The sequence below is a fragment of the Anser brachyrhynchus genome, assembly GCF_964034855.1.
Source record: "Anser brachyrhynchus genome assembly, chromosome: 4".
NCBI lineage: Eukaryota > Metazoa > Chordata > Aves > Anseriformes > Anatidae > Anser > Anser brachyrhynchus.
In genome coordinates, this window is record NC_137698.1 from 1,543,737 (window position 1) to 1,568,996 (window position 25,260).

General features: G+C 35.8%; 1 long non-coding RNA gene across 9 annotated transcripts in view; it reads left to right on the forward strand.

Moving 5' to 3' along the window:
• Positions 1-15,292, forward strand: part of LOC308193793 — a 70,503-nt gene extending 55,211 nt beyond the window's left edge. For 5 of the 9 annotated variants that reach the window (XR_013949938.1, XR_013949940.1, XR_013949942.1 and 2 more), the window contains 3 exons: positions 4,470-4,622; positions 9,472-9,541; positions 9,835-11,685. This is a non-coding gene — a long non-coding RNA (uncharacterized lncRNA). The other 4 variants (XR_013949939.1, XR_013949941.1, XR_013949945.1 and 1 more) reach the window with 4 other exon arrangements.
• The last annotated feature ends 9,968 nt before the right edge of the window (positions 15,293-25,260 follow it).

A 25,260-nucleotide genomic window follows, 5' to 3' on the forward strand; every position in this document is an offset into this window, starting at 1 on the left:
AACAGTACAAAAGGCTTGGAATGCGCCTGTATACTAGAAATATGGCATTAAATTGGATTTTAGACAGGTTTTTTTATTAGCCTTTGAATACACATGATATTTAAATATTTGGTATATGTATCTCTGTAGTCCTTAGTTGTTTATCCTCAAATAATAAGTATTTTCTTAATAAGAAGGCTCTTATGTATAGGTGCATACATATTTGGTTCAAGGCACAGGTAATACCACAACCAGTATTTTGACATACTTTTTAAAAAGAATATCTTAGGATGCACGTAGGCTGAAGAGGTAAAATCTTGTAGGCCTTGATTGAGCAAAACTGTTCATGTTAATGAAAATTTGCATGAGGAAGGACTGAAGGGGAGAAATACTGAATTGGTATGAAAATTAAGTTCACAGGATTTTCTGATGATAAATATTCAAATCGTTGGTTTTTTTTTTTCCTTCTTCAGCTTGACATCCAGGTGAATTGTTCATTCACTGCTTAGCAAAGATCTTATACAAAGTAGAAGACAATCAATATTAGTGCACTGTTTTCCAGAGCAGTGCTCGAGTGTTGCTACAAATGTATTAGATAGTTTATGAAGTTCTAACTTCAAATGCTCCCAGCCTGAAGGTAATATATCTATCATCATCGTGGTATTGGGCACACAGGTGATTTATTAAACACCTGTGGCTCATGTGTTGGAGGTATTATAGGCTAGATGCCATGGTGGATTACTCTGAGCAGCACTGAGAATCAGAAAAGCACAGAAGATTTTTTTTTTCTTTTTTAATCATCTTCAGTCCTTAAAGGCTTAAAGAAATTGCATGAGTTAACCATTCAGACATGGGAAACTCATGTGAACCACCACAATTGAAGTAATTTATGCTTAATCATCATAACAAAGGGCAGATATGTTAAAACAATAATGTAGGTATAGACATTGCTTATTTTTTCATGAATATAGTTTCATACTTCTTTTTCCAGTGGAATCTAAACCAGTTGTATTCATGCAGTTAAAGTATGATTTTTATCCAATGGGAACTTTTTAAAGTTGTTGTTTTTTACAGCTTAATTTTAGAGGAATATTCTCTTCATAAAGGTCACACACAAACGCTACGAAGCACTGAGGTCCCAAATGCATTTAAATAGGCATGTTGACATTCCTGTTGTGTGTGTAGGCTAAATAGAGCCCTGTGTGGTTTTTTTAATGTTTTACTAAAAAAGGAAAAATGTTGTCCAATTTAGATATGCTTATGTTAGAAATTATAATAGGTGCTATTGTTGAAGCTTTTTGTTAACATTTAGAGCTAGGTGTTTTGTCTGACTATTAGCTTAAAAATTTTACACTGTTGTCACATGAATTTGAAATACTTTGGCTTGATTCATTTAGAATCTAATGAAATTCAGTTTCAACACAAAGCTTAGAAAAATCTAAAAGGAGAAAGAAAGAGACCAAAATCCAAAATATGCTTTTGTTGTTGTTAATACACCTTTGCTATCTGTCCTCTAGAAGAAGCACATGATCCAGTAATAATTACACCATTGTTTGGCTGATCATTGAAACAGGAAGAAATTAATGAAGTCAGGTAACAAGCTGAACAAGTTTAAAACAGTGTTTTTTATTTCACAGCGCTTTTAAGATAGGGCTTCAGAAAAACTGTGAAATCTTGTTCCAAGACCTGAAAAAGTAGGTTGCTTCAGAGGCTTGAGTCAAGCCTGAATTCCCCATTTTCTTGATAGTACTTCACATATTTTTGTGATCTTTCCAGTTGATGGAAAGTTCCTTGGTGACAGTAGATGATGATTCGAAGTATGGAAATTTTCCTGGATATATGTAATTTAAACATTATCTTTTAGTAGACACAGATTCTTGCTGGTAAACATTAGTTCAAAATAGAGATCTAAGTACAAGAAGAAGTTAATCATAATCAACAGCATGTAATGATTCCTTCTGTAAATTGTCATTGATTACACTGAGGATTATATGCTCCTCTGGTTAATGATTCGTAATGCAAATATGAAAAATGAAGTGCATACTTATTATTTCTTGTATAAATACATTTTCTAGTAAATGATTTGCAAAATTCTCACCCAATCTGATATTTTCTGAACAATTGCACTTGAAGGCATTTGTCCAAAATGTTTCTCTGTGAATTTCAAGTGCATTTCTTCTTCCTCTGAAATACTTAGGATATTCAACATCCAGTTAAAGAAAAACAACAACAACAAAAACAACATATTGTATATTGTAATAAAGAGAGCTTTCACAGGAAACAAGTGTTTCATGTTGTAGGTGAGAAGTTTTACATCTTAATACGTATTAATTGAAGATATTTCTCCCACGTGCCTGGTGACAGGACGAGGGGGAATGGGCTAAAGTTGCACCAGGGGAGGTTTAGGTTGGATATTAGGAAAAACTTCTTTACTGAAAGGGTTGTTAGGCATTGGAATGGGCTGCCCAGGGAGGTGGTTGAGTCGCCATCCCTGGAGGTCTTTAAAAGACATTTAGATGCTGAGCTTAGTGATATGTTTTAGTGAAGGACTTGTTAGTGTTAGGTCAGAGGTTGGACTAGGTGATCTTGGAGGTCTCTTCCAACCTAGACGATTCTGTGATATTTTTGTAATTGGTTTTGGTTAATATTTGTAAGTAAGCAGGTGTGAATAGCAGTGTGTAAAAGACAGTGTTTTGAATGAGCTGGAGGTTTCAAAAGGTGTACCAGAAAAGGACCTGATTTAACGTTATACAAAATAAAAAAACAAAATCACCTGATAACAATGGTGTGTAGTTTCTTGGCTCATACCTAGCATCAATCACAAGTTTAATTAGTTTTAATATGGCATTCCTCTGCAGTTTCACCTTGTCTTCAGTTCAACCTACTTCTATTCAGATGGGTCACATTTCTCACTAGAAATTTGTCCCAGTTGTCCTTGATTATTCCTCACACATAAGGATCTCCTAAGCATAAATGACTACTTTTACTTGGGGGTTCCCATGTATTCCAATGCTTTTTGGTTTTGTATTCAGTATGATCTGCATTCACTAGGGAGCAAATACCTTCTCGGAACCATTTGAGAGGTACCTCACATTTGTAGAAAGAGCGCTTCAGTTGGTAATTTGAAACAAACAGACAAACAAAAACCCATTGCCTTCTCCCCTTCCAAGAAAGAATCATTTGAAATTGTTTCCTTGCATAAAACTTGTAAGTTCTCCATCTTGTATGACAGTTTCCAGTACTTTCTGTGGCTAACACAAATGTGGTGAGAATACAAGGTACCCCATGTTCTCAGGCAAAAAGACACTGTCAAAGACTAAATTGTCAAAAGAAAAACTGTTAATAAGTAAAATAGCAACAATCCCAATGACCAGATGGTGCTCATAGAAAACCTGAGAGAATTAATCATTTTGTTCTGTAGGCTGGTAGCAAAAATATGTTTTCTATATTTAAATGAAGATACTTTACTGAACAGTTTCAGAGTAATTGCAATTTTCTTAAAACTTTTTGTCAAAATCATATTAAATAACAGTAGGCCATGTTCCCAGAACTAGGGAACTTGGTTCAAACATTAAATGATGGTAATTTAGAGAAACTGTTTAAATACAGGTAGAAGAGAACACCAACTTCTTTGGAAGAACAGTCAATGACAGCTTCATGCCTTCTTTCAATACTGTCTTTTATTTAGTCCAAACCTTTCTCTCTTCCTTTTCTTTCCTGTTGAATGTTTCTCCTTGTGAATGATACAGAGCATTATATTGTGTCATCATCTGGCCAGGTGTTTGGCAATATAGAAGACTTAAAAATAAATATAAATTAAAGTATTAAAGAAAAAAATTGAAGTAGACTGTGCAGTTGTGTGTTGGAGAATAATATATTTTAGTATTTTTTAAATTACTCTTTTGAACCCCAATCTCAGTGATACCCACAGTGTTTTCAGAAGGGCCATGATTCTTAGCTTGAAGAATCCTAATGCATTCACTATTGCTTTATACACCAGATCACAGTTTAGATAGCTATGAAAACCTTTTTCACACTTTAACACAGTTTTCTGTTTTCATCTTTAAGATACATTTTATGACTCATGAAATTTCTTGAAAGTTCTACTACAGAATTTGAATGCTTACTAGTTAAAGTTTATATTTTACTGAGCTTTATATTGTGTGATATTATATATGCTGGAGCTTACACAATAGTGTAAGCTTTTGTTGGCTTGCACTCCCTTGCTGTTGATCGTTTTATTTATTGTGATTTGGGAAATAAATAAATAAATAAATATTTTTAAAAATAAGAAAAGTAAAGAAAAAAAGAAGAACCAGAATGCGCCTGTTTTGTTTCCATTGTCTGGCTAAATTATATGATGCCCCTTCCCTTCATTCTGGTGCTATTGCTAAGCCTGCAAACAATAAGAGACACTATCAAAAATACTTATTTCAGTGTTTTAGCGCAGAGACATTGCTATTAATGTTATTTTATATTTTATTTTTCAGTTTTTTACTTTTCTTGTCACTGCTTGATGGAGAAGTGTATATTCTTTTATTCAGAAACAAACAAGATCCATGAAGTTCTTAAGCATAAGAGATGCCCCATTGGTCTTCTCTGGATTTTCCTCATTATGTCTGGATATACTGAGTCTATAAAATGTAAGAGGTACTTATTGCAACCAATACTTCTTGTTGTGAACAGCAGTGATTCTGTGATTCTCCAGTTATACATTAATCTCTTTCAGTATTCTGTTGCTTTCTAGAGTCAAAGTAAACAAGAGATAAGAGTTTCTACCATTATGGGCAGGCAGCTCTCTTCTTTTTTTTTTTTTCTTGTCTGTCTTTAAAATGACAGTTCAACTATAAAGCTTTTTCAGAGAGAACGTTTTGTCAATATATACACATACATACATAAATATTATTTATCTCTTAAGATAATAGCATTATAAGCATTATGCCCGGGGTACTCTGAGAGTATTATTTTCTCCATGAAATGCATAGGAGAGGGATTTATTTTATGAATAGTGTAAGAATAAATATTTTTACACAAATTATTAAAGAGGATAGGTATGAACAAAAGTTTGTTGGGATTGCTAGCCTCTACTCAAACTAACATTTTCAAAAGTATTTGGTAATGAGGTCCTTCATTCTTGTCAATAGTAATAGAGTTTTTAATGAGTGTTTAGGCCCTCAAGATTTTTTTGCCTGTCTATTGTTTAATTATGGTAACAAAATTATTTTAAAATTATCTATACCTATTTGTGGATTTAGGAAGCAATGTGTGATTTATGCTAGCTATTCTTCAGTCTAAGAAATGTAGTGTTAAAGGTAGTGGAGAATAAGCCTCAATTAAAATCAAAGACAAAACAAACATTAGTAAAACTGATAGTATGTCATGTAATTACAGTTATGTTGAGCCGTAACTTTACATAGGCAGCGAGATTAAATCAGCATAAAATTAATATAAAAGAATCAGGTAAAGGAGAAAGGGAAGCTTTTTTTTTTTTCCTTATATGTAGCCTATGTTAGACTTTCAATTTATCTTTTTGTCTCTCTTGCTGCTACAACATTGACTTTTTTGTTTCTCCTTTGTTCTTCTGTTGTCACAAGTTCTACTCAAATCAGTGAATTCTGCAATTTAATTGAAGATATTACATCAGTCATGTCACACACCTTTCTTTCAGTAATGAATGTCTGTTTCTCTAGTTTACTCTTGTACAACATGACAAAAACAAAAGAAAACAAACAAACAAATGAAGGCATTGGCTGATCTTCCTTCCTCCTCCTTTTTCCTCATAGGAGAGGAAATGTTTCTGATGGATTTACCCTTGGAAGACAAATGAGGACATTCAAACTTTTGTGGATTGGAAATCAATGTGCATAAAGCAAGAAAAATGGGCAATGTTATCAAGCAAATAGTTTACACAGTCTGTGAACTCCAGGAAAAAAAAAAAAAAGTCATTTTACTATCCTGAGTTAAGCTGGGAAACTGCAGCATTATCAATTCCAGCTATATTCCCAACTCTTACTGGTTTAGATATATACCTTTCTTTTAAAACATTGCCCTTTTTGCCACAATGCACAGTGCTTGTGGTTGCCTTACAGTGGTCCCAGATACGTATTGGTAGAAGTTTAGTGCTTTTTTGGATGCTACCTAATTACTTTTTTAAAAAAATATGGTCAACAATAATATTTTTCTCTGTATTTGAAATAGTTGCCCACACTTTGTATGCCAAATTTTTCATCTTTCTTTTTTAAAGCTTGTACTGTGAAATTTTCTCATGTTGATATGCTCAGGTCCCTTATTGGGAACTGTATTAGGGAAACTATTTGTAGCTCACCACATTCAACTAAATCCAGTAGAGCTCTTTCATGATGAATGAGTCCTATAACCAATTATAGAACAGAACATTTGCTGCTCTTTTACATCACAGAATGTGACCTTTGCATTGGTTAGGCTTTGTACCTGTTGATAGTGCTTTTTAAGCATAAAATTGTCTATTCTAATTCTTACCTATTCTGTCCTGGTGTCTTCCATGTGTAGAATGTAATTACAATGTGTAATTCTGCAGAATATCTGTTAAGTGAAAAAGTTTAGGTGGAATCTTGGCCCTATTAAAGTAGATTAAAAATGCCATTGCCTGGAATGAAGTAAAAGTCTCTAATTGTGGTTTTGTACAAAATAGGCTAAGAAGAAGCACAAAAAAAATGTTCATCAGTTGTGGGTATTTTTTATCTCAAATGTAAGTTGTCCAGAGAAACTAAGCTTAGACTGCTTAATTTCCATGGTTTAAAATCTTCTGACCCTTTCAATAGTAAATTCCCAAATTATCCAAAAAAAAATTATGAAATCTGTCATTGAAAACTCCAATTTGTTATAAAAGAATCAAGGGTGTAAATCTCTAGAAAATAGTCATTTCAGTCAAATCAGGCTAGATTTTTTGGCACTGAAGCTCTTAGTCTCTATTTGAAAATGTGTTCCTTTATTTATGAGATTTAAGAGTTTAATGAAAATAACTGCCTTGAAGAGGATGCTCTTTCATTAATGCAGAAGTAACTGTAGGTTAATTTTAAAGGACTTTTTGCAGTCAAATTATTTTGATCTGCCAGAAAACGTACTCAGATCTATATGAATATTTTACCTATTCACATTTATTTGAATAACAGAAAGTCAGACCATTTGCTTACTTATTCTATAAAGAGACATTAGGTTTAAATTTCTAAAAGCATACTGCTGGCTTTACATTTGTACATTATAAGTAAAATTACAGCTACCACAGAGAAAAGGTTTGGATTATTCTCTAGGAAAACAAGGTTGGGCATTCTTTATGGGACAGAGAAGATTCTAAATCTAAAAACAAACAATGTCTACCCCTCTTCAGTCTCTTTTCTAGAAGACACTATCCACATTAGCTTGAAAAATTGACAGGATAGCATATAGGTAACAAGTTAACCTTATTCCTTTGCTTGTAAATAATGCTACAATCAACTTTACAAATTGAGTTCTATTCTCTGCTTATCTTCTGTTGTCAAAAGAATTTAAAATCTGCCGAATTGGAAACACGCAAACAAAGCACACTTGGTTTATTTTGTCTGGAGTACATAATAACTTCCTGAGTTTGCTGGCCATGCTCTTTGAAATAAATTATGCTTGTTTCATAATATTGGACGATATATATATATATGTGTATATATATATCATCCTATATATATCCATATATATACACCTATCTACAGGTATATATACCTATGTATGTGGATATCTATACCTGTTGATAGTATAGCACCTTGTCACGCACTTCAAAAACGTTTGTGAATGCTGACAGCTCTAGAGTCTTGAATTTTGATTAAGGAATAAAACTTTGAAAATACTGTTTGCTTCTCTAAAATGTTCATTACAAATACCGTTATTGCACTTTGATTTTTGTTTCCTTTAATCATCTTCATTGCTTAAAGGTGAAAAGGCAAATTAAGTATTAGGAGTTACTGGGAAAGTAGTAGAAAATATTCAAACCCATGCCCACATCTAGAATAATGCATGCAATTCTAATTTCTTTATCAAAAGAAGTGCATTAGAAGTCTGGAACAGCTTACAGGAAGCTAAATGGTGTAAGACATAAATAGGTGTCCATATAAAGATACTTTTACTGATGTGGAGGAAGAATATGGAGTGAAGAAGGAAACAGAGTAGAAGCAGTATTAGAATTGTGTTAGAAATGGGCTGAATTCAGAAATTATAAGGTACTAATACATCATTTGCAAGGTCATTCATATGTTTCCCAAGGGACAGTTAATCGAAAAGTGACATAAGTTTTTAGTTTTCTATGATTCAATGAAAGCAGTGTTTCATCAAAGGACACACATTCCTTTATGAGCATGAGGTTGTAGCATGTTTTTTCTTTCTTCATATTTGATTCTTCGGTCAACCGATTTAATTTTTTTTTTGCATTAATATCTAAAGCTGGAAATGATCAATAGAGATGATTAATGCAAAAATGGCCATTATATCAGACAGTCTGTGATATGGATTATAAGCGACATACAGGAATGAATAAAAGGCTGAATAATGATAAGGAGAGAACTAAACAATAATGGAGAAAAATGTTTTCCCAGACTAGCACACACAATTCAAACCCATGGATACACCAAGGAGGAAATAAAATCTTTAGGCATTTTCTAGCCTCTAATAAATCACAGAAAATGAGTCAATCTTCATCAAACTATGTTTCAGAAACATCAGCAGATCTCCTGGAGTGGTTTCTGTTTTGGGTACTTAGGGATGAAGGAGTGAGAGGTGTTCATTTTCTTAGAAAATATAAGGAAAAATATTTTCCGCTGAAAGAAAATGTATTCCAAATTAAAGCATACATAAAAAAGTTTCAATTAAGAAAGGTTAAAAAGTTTCAATTAACAAAGGTGGCCTTTTTTATAGCAACTCTTGCTGGCAAGGCCAGACTAAAGACTGCATGGGGACAGAAACTTTTTAGATGACAGTCTTCACCTATTGTAGACAATGTTGTTCGTCACTTGAAAATATCCCATTTTTAGACTCTTTCCAAAAAAAATGGAATTTAAGGCATAAATGTCATTTTCCATAGATATACAAAACTCATATATATCATTGTGATAACAGGTCCTAAAAAACAAAACTTTTTTTTTTTTTAATTAAATATGCATCCTTCACTAGTAATGACTCGGGGTATGGAGAGGGAGTAAACTCAGCTGCTATTTGAAAGCAGTAAGGATGGAAAGAAAAATGAGGGATTACACATCTAGTAGCTTGGGCCTTGACTCAGAGTTCACATATTGATTGTTTTAGAGCCATCTTCTGTTCTAATTTCAGAGACACATTTGATTCTCTTCACCCACTGTGTATATGGAAATACTGTATCTAGCAGTAGCAGAAAATTTCCTTGCTTATGTTAAACAGTTATGTAAAAATAGTCTATATTATATGTGGGTTGTATTTATTTATTTATTTAAATTGTATTTCTGTTTTCTTTAAAAGGGAAGAGAAAGAGATTAATGAATAATTGGACCAGACTCTTACTATCAACATCAGTAAGGAAGATATCAGTGTAAGTTCAATTTAGTGGTAAAGGAACCAAGCAACATTATTTTCTCAGATAATAGAATGATTATGTAGCGAGATCAATGCATGTTCATGGGAAAGGCTGTTGGAGTCATCTTACTGCAATATAGTTTTGCTTTGTTGGTCATGTCTTTCTCTGCTCTTATCACTGGCTTTCCAAGTTCTAGTGAAAACCAAATCAATTTTATTTTTTAATGAATGAAATGATTTTTCAAGTAAAACGTAAGAAATAAAATTACTTTCATGTCTTACTAATTTATTTTTGATTTCTCTTTGCAGTGCATGTGCTATTTCAGAAACTGAGTGGAATTAGCTTTTTATAAGTAACAGTATTTTTGATTATTACTATTCTTTTTGGGGTAATTTCTATGTCAAATGTTTATTTCTTGTGCAAATATTTGCACACACAAGGAAAGCTTAAGCTGAAGGACCACTATCTAGGCCCTAAATACTGTTGTTAGTGTTGCAGGGCTAATGTGAAGTATAATCTTGTGGTATTTCTTCGTATATGTGAATTTATTGTGAAGTCAAGCACTGAGTCTACGCTTTAGTCCTAGAAAAAAAATGGTTTGAAAATGCAGAATAATTGGGGATTTTTCTAGATAAAAGTGCCTGGAATTTGTTGGATTATTTGCAGATGGGACTTTGAACTGTGACTTTGAACTGTGACTTTGGTTTAATCAATATATTTATGAGCCTCAGGCCTCTGTGCTCTTGCCTTTTGCCCCACCTTAGTATTTTTTTTTGACTGGATGTCCACTTTGAGAAATGATCTGTCCTTTCATATGGACTGCAGGGTATGTGCCATATTTGGTATTATTTTCATTAAATTCTCTCTACTGTATGAGTTGCCTTAAAACCAATGCCTTTTATAAAGAGGAAAAATAAAACTGTCAATGGCTTGCAACAACTTTAGGAACTTTCAAAAATATCCTATAGAATCCTTGTAGGCTTGTCAGTGAGAGGGAGGTGTTTAGGAAATAAAGGCTAGTGGTTGGGAAAGGCTTTTATTAATTTCCATATCTGCTTGTAAAGGAAAAATTAACAAGTCAATCATAAAACTATGTAGTTTTTCTTCATGATAGATAGCAAGAATTTATTTTATAAACCAGGTAGATGATCTGGAGGAAATGATAGAAAAGGAAAATGACCTACTATAAACGTGAGAATGGCTGTGAGAGACCAAAAAGACAGAACAGTGAAGAAAAGGCAAATGTGATTGTAGAATATGTCCAGCAAGATATTTCCAACAGACAGAAAAATACTACTGAACAAGATTGGTGAGATCTCATTTAGGAAGCCATATATGGTCCGAGTCACCAATTCAAGAAAGATGGGGCCTGGAGAGATGCAGAGAACCTAGAAGGGAATGAAAAATTTGTAAAAGAATAAAAGTGCTTAACAGGTTTAGGCACAAGGGAGACTGACAAGAGAGGGTATTATATGTATATTAAAAATGTGTCAGAAGTATGAATACTAGAGAGAGAAGCAGTTTGAAAGGTAGAAGACATATAGAAGTACATTTCAACTAGCCATAGATACACCTATTCTGAAAATTAAAAGTAGATTTCTAAATATCAAAAGTTGCAAAGTTTGCAAGTCTCCATAAGAGAGAAGTCAAATGTGTTGGGTCTGTCTGGGATGGAGTCATCTTTCCCTGCAGCAGCCCACACAGTGCTGTGCTCTGCACTCGTAGCTGGAACAGTACTGGTATCACTCCAGTGTTGTGTCTATTGCTGCATAGTGCTGGCACAGCATCAGGACGCCCTCCAAGCCCCCAAGAGCCATCAGGCTGGGGGTGGGCAAGTGATGGGGAGGGGACATCGCCAGGGCAGCTGACCTAAACCAACCAAAGGGATATTCCATAACACCTGATGTCACACTCAGCAATAAAAAGGGGGGCTCTCGTGGGGGAGAGGGCTGTCCTGAACAACCGCTACATGTTTTGAAGCCCTGCTTCCCAGGACGTGGCTGAACATCGCTTGTTGATGGGAAGTAGAGAATAACTTTTTTTTCTTTCTCTCTGTGCTTCCGCGCGGCCTTATTGTTTCTTTTGTTTCTTTTTCTCCCCATTCCCTTTCCCTTTAATTAAATCATTCTCATCAAAAAAAAAAAAAAAAAAAAAACCAACACTGCACCACACAGTAGCTGGGAGAGTGAGAGGTGTGAGGAACAGCCTTGCAGGCGCCAAGGTCAGTGAAGAAGGAGGGGGAGAGGTGCTCCAGGCGCTGGAGCAGAAGTCCCCTGGGGCCTGTGGTGAGGACCATGGTGAAGCAGGCTGTCCTCCTGCAGCCCATGGAGTACCACGGTGGAGCAGGGTTCCACGCTGCAGACTGTGGAGGAGACCACGGTGGAGCAGGTGGACCTGCGCCGATGGAGGCTGTGGCCTGTGGAAGACCCCTGCCGGAGCAGAGTCCAGGCTGGACCTGTAGCCCGTGGAGAGGAGACCACGCAGGAGCAGATGAGCTGGCAGGAGCTGCTGCCCGTGGGGGATCCAGGCTGGAGCAGTTTGCTCCTGAGGGATGGACCCCACGGTACGGAGCCATATCTGGAGCAGTTCTTGAAGAGCTGCTGCCTGTGGGCAGCCCACGCCGGATCAGTTCAGCAAGGACTGCATCCCGTGGGAGGGACCCCACAGCACAGGGGACAAGAGTGACCGACGGAGAAGTGCTATAGACTGACCATAAACCCTGTTCCCCCGTGCTGCTCAGGGGCAGGAGGTGGAAGAGGGTGGATGGGGGGGAAGGTGCTTTTGGTTTCTTTCCTTTGTTTCTCACTTCTCTAGCTTGTTAGTAATAGGCAATAAATCTTACTATCTCCCTATGCTGAGTCTGTTTTGCCCATCACGATAATTACTGTGTGATCTCTTCATCCTTATCTCAACCCTTGAGCCCTTTTCATCGTATTTTCTCCCTGTTCCTCTTTGAGGAGGGGGAGTGAGAGAGCGGTTGTGGTGGAGCTCGGCCGCCCACCTGAGTAAAACCACCACATCAAACAATTGCAAAAATTCTGTAGGTACTGAGGTCATACAGTACCTGAAAGATTTTATTTTTTGCTTAGTAATTGACAATTTTTATTTCTATATATATTTAACCATTTTTATCAGCAGTGACCTAAAAAGTACGCTTTGCATGGTTTGAGACTCATTTTCAGGCCCTGCAGACATGCTTTTATTCATTAGACTCCATGATGCATTAGAGCTACTTGTCTGCTCTTGGATGTTATGAATACAAACATGATTCAGCTGTTTACAGAGTCAGCACTGAATAGGCATATGTGAATTACCAGGTGGTTACTTTGTGTTAGGTGTGAAAGATCAATGGCATGGTGTATTCTTATTTTATTATCTGTTTATTTTAAAGCACTTAATTTAGTGCTGGGGGAGTAGGTTCCCCTGAAGCCATAAACATCTGTTACAGATGTTAAGTCTGAGCATTTACACTTCATAATGTTCTTGTTCTTTCTGCTACTAGAAGGAAAAAAAGGAAGCACCAGGATGGTATGTGTGAGGTGAAGTGTGTGGGACTTGGGTGTGACATGGTTGACATGGGCATACAGCATTAGGTAGGAGTTTCTTTTGCCAGGTCCAAAAACATCTTTTCTGTTGTAGTTCACACATAAACAATATGAAAATCAGAATGTAAATGATATTCTAGTATAAAAATAATTTCAAAATTAGTATGTTCATCTTGAATCCATATATACCTTAAAAAAACAAACAAACAACAGAAAAAAACACAAACCAAAACCTACACCCTAAACATTAGTGAATATTGGTGCATTTTGGCCACTGTTTTAAAGCTTAAAGTTAGATTTCCACGCAGTTTGGACAACTGACTTCTGACATTTAACTTTTGACAGATTTTAATTGGTCACATTTAACTCAGGTGACTGGTATTCCATAGATACTAAACGTAGACCTGATAGCATTTCGTAATTGTCACATTTCTCCATCAGTTTTTACTGTATGACCTTACTTCAGGTATCTTTATAACTTTAAAATGCAAGCACAGTGACCTTCCCTCCCCTTCCCCTCTCCATATGCTCTCTCTTTTAGATATCTATTTTTCCTGCTATTTCAGCTAAAATAGCTTAGCTATTTTCTGAAACAGAATTAATGCAAAATTCTTATTACCCGTGCTAATAAAATCATATAACCATTTAATCCAAATGATCTCATATCCTCTGTATGTTAGAGCAGAGGCTTGAGATCAGAGGAACTATATTTTGCCTGAGATGACTTTTTCCATCTTTATGAAATTTGCCTCTCAAGTCACTAGTCTCTGAAAAATCTCATTTTACATATGTTTACTTGAAACATATGAAGTTTGGCAGCCCAAGTCTCTGAAAATGCCCTTGGCACTAAGCCTTCTCCGGAAATACAACTTCTGAGTCAACTGTTGCTGTTATCATTCCTCCCCTCTGCAATTCTTTTTCCTGCAGGGATTTTGACAATGGGGACCACTTAGCCTGCATTTCTCACTGTCTCCCTAATATAATAGCATCTGCAAATGGTATCTGTGGGTGATAGGAGAGAGGATTCCATTCCGTCTGGACCAGAATGACTGACCTTGATTGGTTATGCTGTTGTTGGTTCTTCATTACAGAACATACCGAGACAGTAAAGCATTGATTGCTTAGGACACTGCAGCTCACATAGAAAACTGCAGTGTCCTCTTGAATGTGGATTGCGCAGAACACAAATGAGACCCATCCCTTACACAGTGAACCAAATTGCTGTATAATGTTTAATTAAATTCAAGATCTCAAGTCCATATATTTAGATGTACTTTTCTGACTTTACAAAAACTGAATTTAAGAATGCTTTCCAGATAGGTGACTGACAAGATGAAACATTCAAGATCTAATTTTTTACCAGCATTGGATTACTTTCTTTTTGTATTTTATTTTTCTTCTGCAAAATTTTTTTCTAGTGAAAGGAGGAGGAATAAAAAAAGGAAGTGATCTGTCTTTTTTTTTTTTTTTAAGGAAATTCAATTTCTGTAAAACTTTCATCATAGTGATGAACATAGTACAGGAACTGGGAATTACCCGAAGAGAAATTGTGCCCTTTCAGGAAATGAAAGGCCTTTTACTCAGCACTATGTTTAGATATGTAGTGAGGAAAGCGAATTAAAATTAATACTGAAAATGGGCTCACTTAGCAACCATAGAGCATATAGATCTCACCTCAGCATACTCGCATATTGTGCATTCAAATTGCTTTTAGTACATACCTACATACCTTCCCATTCCCTAGTTATGACATCTTTATTAGATGTTGTTATAATGAATGAGATAACTTTACTTTTCTGCCCCTTCATCTTTTTTTTTTCTTTTTCTTTTTCACTTAATTATTAAGTACAAAGTGTTAAACATGGCAATTTTAATATTGGAGGAAACTTTTTTTTTATGACTCCATCTTTCTTTTTGGTATATTTCTCAAGTTCCATTTGCTTTATACATGTGAAAAGGTTGCAAAACATATACCATTCTGAATCATATTTTCCAAATCGTTTTTGTCATCTTCATTTTTCTCATCTGCTTGGTTTTCAATTTGTCTCTTTAAAATGTCATGTCCCAAACTGAATCCAATCAGTTCTGCTGTTGAAACTTGAGTATTGCTGAGCAGAGCAGGATTATTGTACTGGTTTGACACATACTGTTACGGTTAATATAATCAAGTGTAGCATTTGTCTTTTCTTTTTCTTTCCTTTTTTTTTTTTTTTTCAGTATATGCATCTTATATTTGATTCTCAAGCAATTTATATTTTAATGTGTAATAACATATCTATATTTGTAGGAATGTTCCTTGGCCCACATATATTTTAAATGTAATAGGCTATGGAAAACTAAGGCAAAATAATTTGTTTTGACAGGTAATATACAGAGAACATGTTACAGATTAAAGGATTTTTTATTTTTATTTTTATTTTTTGAAGATAAATAAAATACATGAATGGTTTAATACAAGAAAGTATTTTTAAGGGTCCCCACCAGAGAGAGCTGTTTGTCCAAAGTACTAGGAGCAGTTTGGAATTGTGATGTGGTTTTAAGTAGATGCAGGAAAACTGATGAGAAGATGATCAAAAAAGTGACTCCAGGAAAAAAAAAAAAAAAAAAGGCATAACTTGGTTAGGTCATGTAGTAATCAAGATGTGAGATAGGTAAATTCAGGTGAAAAGACACACTACAGAAATATGTTTAGCAAGTGATCTTGACTGAAAAGATAGCTCTGCCCAGGAAACCTGTGGCCTGGTAGTAGAGAAAGCTATTGGGTAAATTAATTAATGCAAGTTGCTAAATGCCTTAGCATAACTGAGGCAAATGCTTATACATTCACTTGTAGATGTACAAATTAGCAAGTCTCAGTCTTATCAGATACCTGATATAGATCAGTTACAGTCTTTTTTTTTTATGGTAGATCAGCATCCCAAATATAACGTTTTCATTGTTTAATGAATCTGCAATAACTTCACTGAGTGTAATCATAGAGGATAGATAGCAGTGTGTTACAACATTTTAATCATTTTGACTTACTGCAGTAGAATGCAATAATATTGCTATTAATTCAGGAAGAATGAACACAGTAATGGTGACATTTGAAACAGAAGGGACAGTAGACACCCATTGGTAGTGTTCAAAAATTTGCTACCAAGATGGTTTCAGCTACAGATGCCACCTCCTGAGTGCTGAAATTGATTTCAAAATCAATAGTTGAAATAAATTGAAACTGCTACTCTAGGTCACTTTACTTTTTCACCACCAAATGGGCATGCAACCATGCACTCTGCTGCAGATGTAAGTAATGTAATAGATTGACACTGAGGTAGGAGGGAAAAGGCTAAACTAACTTATCTTGGCTATTAGATGTTTGCATATAGTATGCCTGATGGATGGTTGTTTTTTATATGAGGAGAAATATTCTTAGGAAATCCCCATAAGATACTACCATCACTTATATTGCTGTAGAACCTAGTTAACCCAACAGATCAGACTCCTGCGAGTATACACTGTACATGTAAATACTTTCTTGGATTCAACCTATTTAAATAAAAAAAAGTCTACACATTTTAATTTCTGTTCAGTCTTTGAGACGGTGATATTTTTCCCTTTGCAATAAACCAAGTATTTTGACTTCTTAATTTGTAAATTCTAAGGGTGCAACAGGATGATTTTTCTGTTCTCTCTCCTTTGTCAAGGCTGGCCAACTTAAATATCCCCCTCTCCCAAAAACAAGTAGAACTCTTCAAGTTCCTGTTGACTCTCAGAGAAGACTATATACAATTTTACTAGTGACTGTTGATCAGAGAAAAAAAGATAGAACTTTTCTGAAATCCTGAGTTTCAGAGGGAGGTCAAGAGTATTTTCTAGGCATGTGGAGGTCCTAGGAAGACATTCAAAGCTCACAGATGTTAAAAAATCAGGAAATCAGAAATATGAGATAACCAGTCATTGACTGTTGTTAATGAAAATGTTCTAATATGTACTTAAACATAGTCAATCTCAAATAAAGATATTATCTATAATGTAATTAATGCATGGATGTACCTGTACCTGGAGACTTAGGTAATATTGTTTTGTTTTGTTTTGTTTCTTTGTTTGTTTTATCTAAACTACTTTTAACTTTATTTATTTAACTTAAGTTGCATATAGTATCAGTATGGGTTACAAACTGAGGTTTTGTTTTGTTTTTTAAGTTATGATTTAAATATTTCTTCACATTTATATTCACTGTACTTTTCACCTTTAGATTCAATGTACTTTGAGGAAGGGTTATAAATAAATGGGAGAGACTTTTAAGATAAAATTGATGAAAGACTTATTTGGTGTTTGAGAATCCTGTGCAAGCAGCTAAGAAAGTCTTTGGAACAGAACCAATCTTTCTGTGAAAGCTTTATTGATTACACAGAGAAAAGTCCATTTTAAACACTTTCATAACACTGCACTGCCTGAGGAAGCAAAATCTATTACATTTAGATTATGAACTTTTTGTTTATGAACTCAGTTGTCTTAGTGGACAGCTGGAAGAAACTAGCATTATTATTCGTTCTGTCTATAAAGCAGAGTTACTAAAAAGCCCCTATTTTTCCCATTTTTGTACTGCTGATGTTTTCAAAAACGTATGTAGCATAAAATGTTTTGCCACGTGCTCCAGCTGTACTCAGTGCATGTGGGCTCATGGAATGTTCTTTCAGGACAGACAGTTTCTCAGGTCCAGACCCTTGGGGCAATGTGTGTGCCACACACATCTAGTGGATAAGATCTGAGCTGCAGTCCCTGATTAATATTTTTATAATTACTCGAGTTGCTTCAGGCATTAATCCAGCTATAGTTGATTTAGTTGTGTTAGGAGCATGACTTGAAATACATCTATGATTAAATAAGGTGTGAAATAAGTTACCCCCCCCCAAAAAAAAAAAAAATCACTCATCAGTGTGAATGCTGCTTCATACAAAAAAATTTCATTTCTGTTTGGCCTAAGGAGGGATGTAAGCATGAAAGATGAGGGAGAAGAAAGGGAGTACTTCTCTTTGCTTTCACTCAGGCTGGGTGCATGATAGGCTGAAGTTGAGGTGTGAGTCTAAGTTTGGAAGCTTCCTTCCCTTGCAAGGAAAGGCTACAAGAAATCTCCACGTCATAGGAAGAATTACAGATGCTGGTGCTGAGGGAGTAGGAAAAAAGTAGGGCAAGATACAATGAAGCTCAGAAAGGGCACAGTTTCTCAGTTTAAACTAGCAGTGGCTCTGAAACTTGTGAGCTGTGCAGGTCATTTTGGCATGCGGTGTCACTGGGGCTGAACAAATTCTTGGAGACCAGAAAAGGTGAATTGCATGTATACCGCATGTTCACATATTTCTTGTGAACCTGGCCTGACATTTGACACCTCATTTGGGCAGAAATGATGTGACCTAGGACCATGTCTTTTTTCAATTGTGTTCACCTGATCAATCCAGCTGAAGCTGGTACCTGGAAGTGCTTTAACTCCCAGGAACTGCGCAGTTGATTAAATTGACTCAGAACCAACATCTTCAAACAATGCTTTTTTCCTTCCCTCAAAGGCTTAAAGCATGTAGTGAAAGGGTGAAAATGATAAAAAGCCTTACTTACTTTCATCTAAATCTTTCCTTGGAGTTTACAGTTCTTTTTGGTCCAACTGACCCTCATTTCTGACTGTGAGAAACACTGCACTGTGCACAGCATGTTTTCTCTGTCTCTTGTAATACCTTTTGCTAGCCTCATGACTTTTAATGACTCCTTGGAGCTTTTTTAGCAAGAAAATAGAAAGGGATGTGAGAAAGATTTCTTGCCTGTAATATCAAAAGTTAGAATATGCTCATTTGTACAGTAGTGTTAGTTACTCTTTTACCAGAGCTTCGAGTCTCATACTAGTTGTAGACAAACACCTAGAAAAACTGGAAAACTGCCTTAAAGCTTTCACAGCTCTATTCTTTTTTAATCATTCTGTGTTTTCAATACAACTTTGAGAGGTAGGTTTAGCAGTAGAATTCTGACAGGTTATTAGATTCTCAAATAGTTAAAAGTTCTTTCTTAGGAAGGCTATATTTCTCGGGGGGAAATGGAAGAAGATTGTAGGAAAGATTTGCTGGGGATGTAAATTATAATGCAAGGAAATGACAAGAGTAGCTATGAAAAGAACAAACTCCGTACATTTAAGATGTAGGCATACCAACTTTCATGACATTGTTAGCTATGGACTTGGATTTTCTGTGATAGTATTTTTAAAATAAAATAAAATATGTTAAAACTATAAAACATGAAAAACATTTGATTCTACAATAGACTGTTAGGACTAGTTAGCACTTCTCTGTGAAAAAAAAAAGTATTAGTCAAAATGGAGTTTGAGAGCAGCTCTCAGCTGCAGGAGCAGCTGAGGTGCCTTGGTTTGCTCAGCCCCGAGCAGAGCAGGCCGAGGGGAGGCCTCATGGCGGCCTGCAGCTCCCTCACGAGGGGCAGGCGCTGAGCTCTGCTCCCTGGGGACAGCGACAGGACCCGAGGGAACGGCATGGAGCTGGGACAGGGGAGGGTCAGGCTGGGTGTCAGGAAAAGGTTCTGCACTGAGAGGGTGCTTGGGCACCGGGACAGGCTCCCCAGGGCAGTGGTCATGGCCCTGAGCCGGATGGAGTTCAAGAAGCCTTTGAACAACTCTCTCAGATGCATGGTCTAATTTTGGGGTAGTCTTTTGTGGAGCCAGAGTCGATGATCCCTGTGGGTCCCTTCAAACTCAGGATATTCTATGATTCTATGAAAAATAATCCAAATGTTTACTTTTAATTTGTACAATAAGGGTTTGCAAAATTGCTGCATGCTTACCAAACTCTATGATTGGATATGGGAACTGTTTTCCTCTCAAAATTGATTATTGACATGAGTTTCGTACCTACCAGCATAAGTTCAGCGATCAATTTGCACTGGTACCATCTTAAAGCATTAGCCATGCTTAAATGTTTAGAAGTTCCAGAGCCTCTGTAGGGAGCAGTTTGGAAATCATTGGGTTTAGGGAAATATGCTCCTGATTTCAATTAACTAGTGTTTTGAATGATGAAAATACATAATTCTGCCTCACCAGATGGAATGCTCATATTGGTCTCTGGTATAAGTGTATTTGGTGAAACCATCAATTTTATGAAGTGATATGGCACAACCTGGGGCACACAAGAGTAGGCTGGCTCAGGTGTTAAGAAGCTATCTTTGCACTCTTCTGATTTTGTTTTGCTTCTGGTTGTGAAGTACCCCTCACAGTAATTCAGGTAGCCACCTTTATACAAGCACTGTCAGATCAGTGTGAGAAGAATAATAGAAGGAAACACACTAAAGATTCTGGACTCTGCTGCCTTTAGAAGATGTTTCCAGAGAGCCCTTCAGACTACCTGCCTCCTTTCCGCAGGAAAACAAGTACCTCAGCTGTGTTTTACTACTTTGAAAGAAAGAAATGAAACATAATAGAGAGTGTTATTCTTAAGTCCCTTTTAGCATCTAGCTCAACTATTAGACAGTGAGATACTTATCACAATGGGCTTCACAGCTTAAGTATGAAAAAAAGATGTGAACCATCTCTATTTCAATTTCTGTGGATATCCCATTGTTCTTTGATAATGATAGAACCTTAATAAAGGTCCCTGATTCACTTTTTGGTAGAGATCTTGTAGGTGCTTCTCTCATGTTGAAGCGTTCTACTCTTGATATAAAGGCCCCTTAAGTTAATGGAAAAGTACTCTGGGTCTGGGTTTTGATTTGCACCCCTTACATTAAGCCATATCTGAAAGCATACTCAGATCTGTGAGCAGAACTCCATAGTAATACAGTCAGTTCAGTTTGGGACTACATAGGTACTCACACATTTTGAACATTTCCATTTCTATAACCTTCATTCTAGATAAGAAAAAAATGCAATGTTGCGTTTCTTTTGGCAGCCAACTGTGAGTTCTGCTCTTTTCCCCATTTACCTGAGTTTCTCCTACCTGATGTCATTTTGTAAAGCAGTATAAGCTCGAAGAAATCCATGTTTCTTTTAAAGATGTTTTACCTCAATTTAGAATTTGTCAAGTACATTATATCTTCTGGAACATATTTACTCTGTGAGTAAATATGGACCACTAAAATTAAGCAAACACTGTGATCTTTAAACAATTTACCTTAATTTGAGGTTTATGTCTGACAAGGACACTTGATGTATTCTTGTTGTTTAAAAACACTCTATTTGAAAGGATGAATGGTATTGACAAACTTTAAATTGGTCTGTTTGGCTATACTGAATTTTAATTAAAAAAGAATTGGAGTTCCTTAATGTACTCACTTCAGGTGATATTAGGGAAAAATTGTGTGGGTAATTCACAAATACACCTCCCAAATATCAATCAGACATTTTCATTGCAAACTGGACTCCTTTCAGGCTACATCAATTGAATTTAATTTCATTGACCTTTAACTTCTTACATAGTGTTAAATTTTTATATTTTTTATTTTTTTTATTTTAGGCTTTAGCAGATTGATGTGCCAGTCAGAATGGAAGATACAAATTTCTACAAATAAGTATGTGAACAGTTGTTATGGGCAAGATACAGTTTTGATAACTAGCTGTATGCTGGTAGGAAATAATGATGGTTCAAATTCCCCTTCTAAGCCCTGATTGCTTCCTCCATACTTTTATAAAACATGTAGTCTTGAAAAAGAAGCATCCCACTTTCTCCCCAATGACTGGGATGTAGGAAATGGGCAAAAAGGGATTTTACCCATTGTCACCTACTTCGTGCTCCTTATGACTCACTCAGCTCATTCTCAGAACAACATAGACTACTCTTGCCCCAAAAGAAATTGCAGAACAGTGCAGTGGTATTGCAGAAATTGCAATGGTATATATGCTGCAATGAAAGAAAAAAAAAAGAAAAAAAGAAAAAAAAAACATTCAAGAGTTGAAGAGCAGTAATGTAAATAGCTAAAAAAAATAATAATGGGGGGGTGTCTTGATTTCTTTCTGAAAGTTTTCTCAACTTTATGTCGGGGTGGACTTTTGATAGATTGCAACCATATAACTAAAAATGAAACTTTTTTTTTTATTGGTGTGTATTATTAGTAACATGGTGGTAAAAGCTTGCTTGCCCTCATCTGCCATATCCCCACACTAAATTATTTTCAATACGTAGCAACCTAGATCTTTCAGCTGGGTATAAATTTAATGTACCTGTGCCAATTTATGCTAACTTTTTAAAAATAATTTTGAAATCAAGTGCATGCCTCATTAGTGTGATTTGCAGGAAATGGAGAATTAATAATTATAAATAGAATGCTTTAAACACAGCTTAATTAATTCTATGTGTGAATGCGTTAGCTAAATATGGTTCTGCTATTATAAAAGTAATGCTTAAGATAAGCTGAGTGTTTCAGCTTCCCTTTTAAATCAGCATCTCTTTGCCTCATATATATACATATATGTGTATATGGTTGAAGCTGGCCTTCTCTTTGCATAGTGTTTTTTGTAGGTGTTATTGCCATGCTACTGGCTGTAAGGTAGGCGTTTAAAAACTGAGCTTGTGACTTTAAAACAATGTCTTTGGTAATATGGAGTTTATCTGAGAAAGCAGGTTTCAGTCCACAGCTAAAGCGAGGCGGAGCCTCAGAGAATTCAGCAGCACCTTTGAGAGTCCCTCCTCACTCACAGCAAGCCACAGCCATCCCCAGGTGGGCTTCCAACCTTGGGGGTCAGGTCACAGCTGCAGCTTGTGAGTCCAAAGCCAGGGACCGCAGTAGGTAGAGAACAAGTCAGCTTTTGTACACACAATGCACAGTGAGCTGAAACGGGTGCCAAGTTCCCAACTGGGTAGCCGGGTTCAAGTAACAGAAATCACTGAAGTCATTTGTTTTGTTACAGAAGTTGTTTCAACTTTAGCACTTCCTACAGGAATTAATGAGGCCACTGGCATCTCTGAGACATCTTCATCTTGTATCACTTATTAATATTTCAAAATATTTTCATTTCTGTCACCAGTAACGTGACATGTGAGAAAAATGTGTACTTCATATAAAGTTTGCTCTTTCCCCATCACCAAGGCAGTACCGTGCTCCTAGGGAACCAGCAGCACAGTTTCCAGATTTCTACAGCTGATCTGTTTATACCATCCCAAACCCTTGAATTAAAACAGAGCTGATATCCTTGTGCAAACTTTCAGACAAACAGGACACAGGTCCCATTGTCTGGCTCTTCCAGCACTGAAGAAAACCTCCCTGTCAAGTGAACGCTGGAAGTTCATACCAATAGCAGTAAGAACAAATTTGCCAGCTGCCTCTTGGCCTCCTGCTCAGGTTTAATCAATTTGTGCTTGACTGTGAGGTAGATTTAGCTCACTTCTCTGTTCCTTCAGTCTGAGGGTGTACATTTTTAAGTTCAGTCATAAGGTTGTGCTTGTGGTGGGTACTTGTATAAGCATGTGACATGTTCTTTGTGAAACAAAATCTCTCATGACTATTTTCATGCTGCAGTGATTATACTCAGATCTAAACGCCTGCTTCTGTTTGGGAAGGTGTCTTGGTAAGGTATTCCATGATGCTGTGGGAGTGCTCTTTAAATCTGACCTCCAAATAGATTTTTTAATCTCGGATTGCTCTGAATCCTGTAAAGCAGGGACTTGAACCGGAGCCTCCAAAACTGAGGCAATTATCTTGGTCTTCTGATCTTGAGCAGGTGTAGGAGCCTGCTGCTCCTTCTAAGTAGTTTCCCCTTCTGATTAGCCACTTTATAATCCAAAAATAAGTAGAGTTTACAAATATTTTCTTAAATTTGATTGAACATTGTTACTGGAATGTTCCTCTTGTTTTTCTGTTGACTGAAATAAATGATTCTACTTTTTAGGGAGCGTTCTGTACTTTTTGTTGTTTTTGTCGATGGGCAGTCTTCTTATGCAGTGTTCGCTTTGAAAAATGCTTCTGAGCCAAAATCCAGTTCTATTCTTTAACCGTAAAAAAAAAAAAAAAAAAAAAGAGAGAGAGAGAGGAATTGTCACAACAATACTGCAGAAGATTTTTATTGTGCAGTGTTTGAATGGTGGTCACACATGACATTTTCTTTGGTGTCTTAGTTACATACATCAGAGAGGAAATACATTGTCAAAGCTCCAGGTACTGAATAATCTGTTAGTGGATTCTGACCCAAATTAGGTTTATCTTCTTAAATATTAAAATATTACAGTATTAAATTATTATATTTGATTCCCAGTAATGCTCTTAATTTCTCCATTAGCTGTACTCTCTTTGTATTTTTTTTTGCTTATGCTTTATATCTATACATATATTGTGTAGTATGTTATAAATAGTTTAATAATTTTATGTCATATATTAAACATAGTTACACTTAGCTTTTTATTTATGATTTGCCATACACAAATGATCTTAAATAATCTTTTGAATTAATCAGTGAATAAATCACATGCTTGTTTGGAATACAGAGTGGTTCAGTATTGTTGGGTTGATGGGAGATTTTAAATAGTAATTAATTTCTTAATGTTAAAAAGTTGATGCTTGCATCATGGTGATTTTCAAATAGTAAAAGGTATAGAATGACATTTAAGAAGATTGGTTGCAAAGTAGTCTAGACAAGCAAAGGTCCAGAGAATAGTCCTACATCTTGACAGGTCATATTTTAAGTTCTTTTCTGTTGTTTTAATAAGCATCACACAGATTTGTCTTAGTGTGAAGTTTCTGTTGAATCACAGGTGCATATGGTAAATTGTAAAATAACTTCAGAATCTTGTTCTAGAATATACTTAAAACTCATAAGATGAAGTAAATAGTATAAGATGTAGAATAAGAAAACTTTTAAGGCTATTAAGGTTGTCTTGCACAAAGGCAAGATCAGTTCACCAAGGTAATCTATCCCAGTACTGCATTAAGTCAGTATTCCTTGCTATTCTTTGAAGCCACTGCACCTTATTTATGGACATGAACTGAAGCTTCTTTACAGCAGGCTTCTATGCATTTGAAAATTGTTACTAAGTCTTCCTCAGGCTTCTCTTCTGTAGACTGAGGAATCAAAGAACTGTGTATAGTTCTTCATATATCTCACAGATCACACATTTATTTTCATTTATTTTGTTGCTGAAATAAATCTTCATAGGCTGAAAATAATTTGTCTGTTCATATAAAGCAAATTTAATTAGAATGTGTACAGAGCCAAATCATACTTTTTTCTTT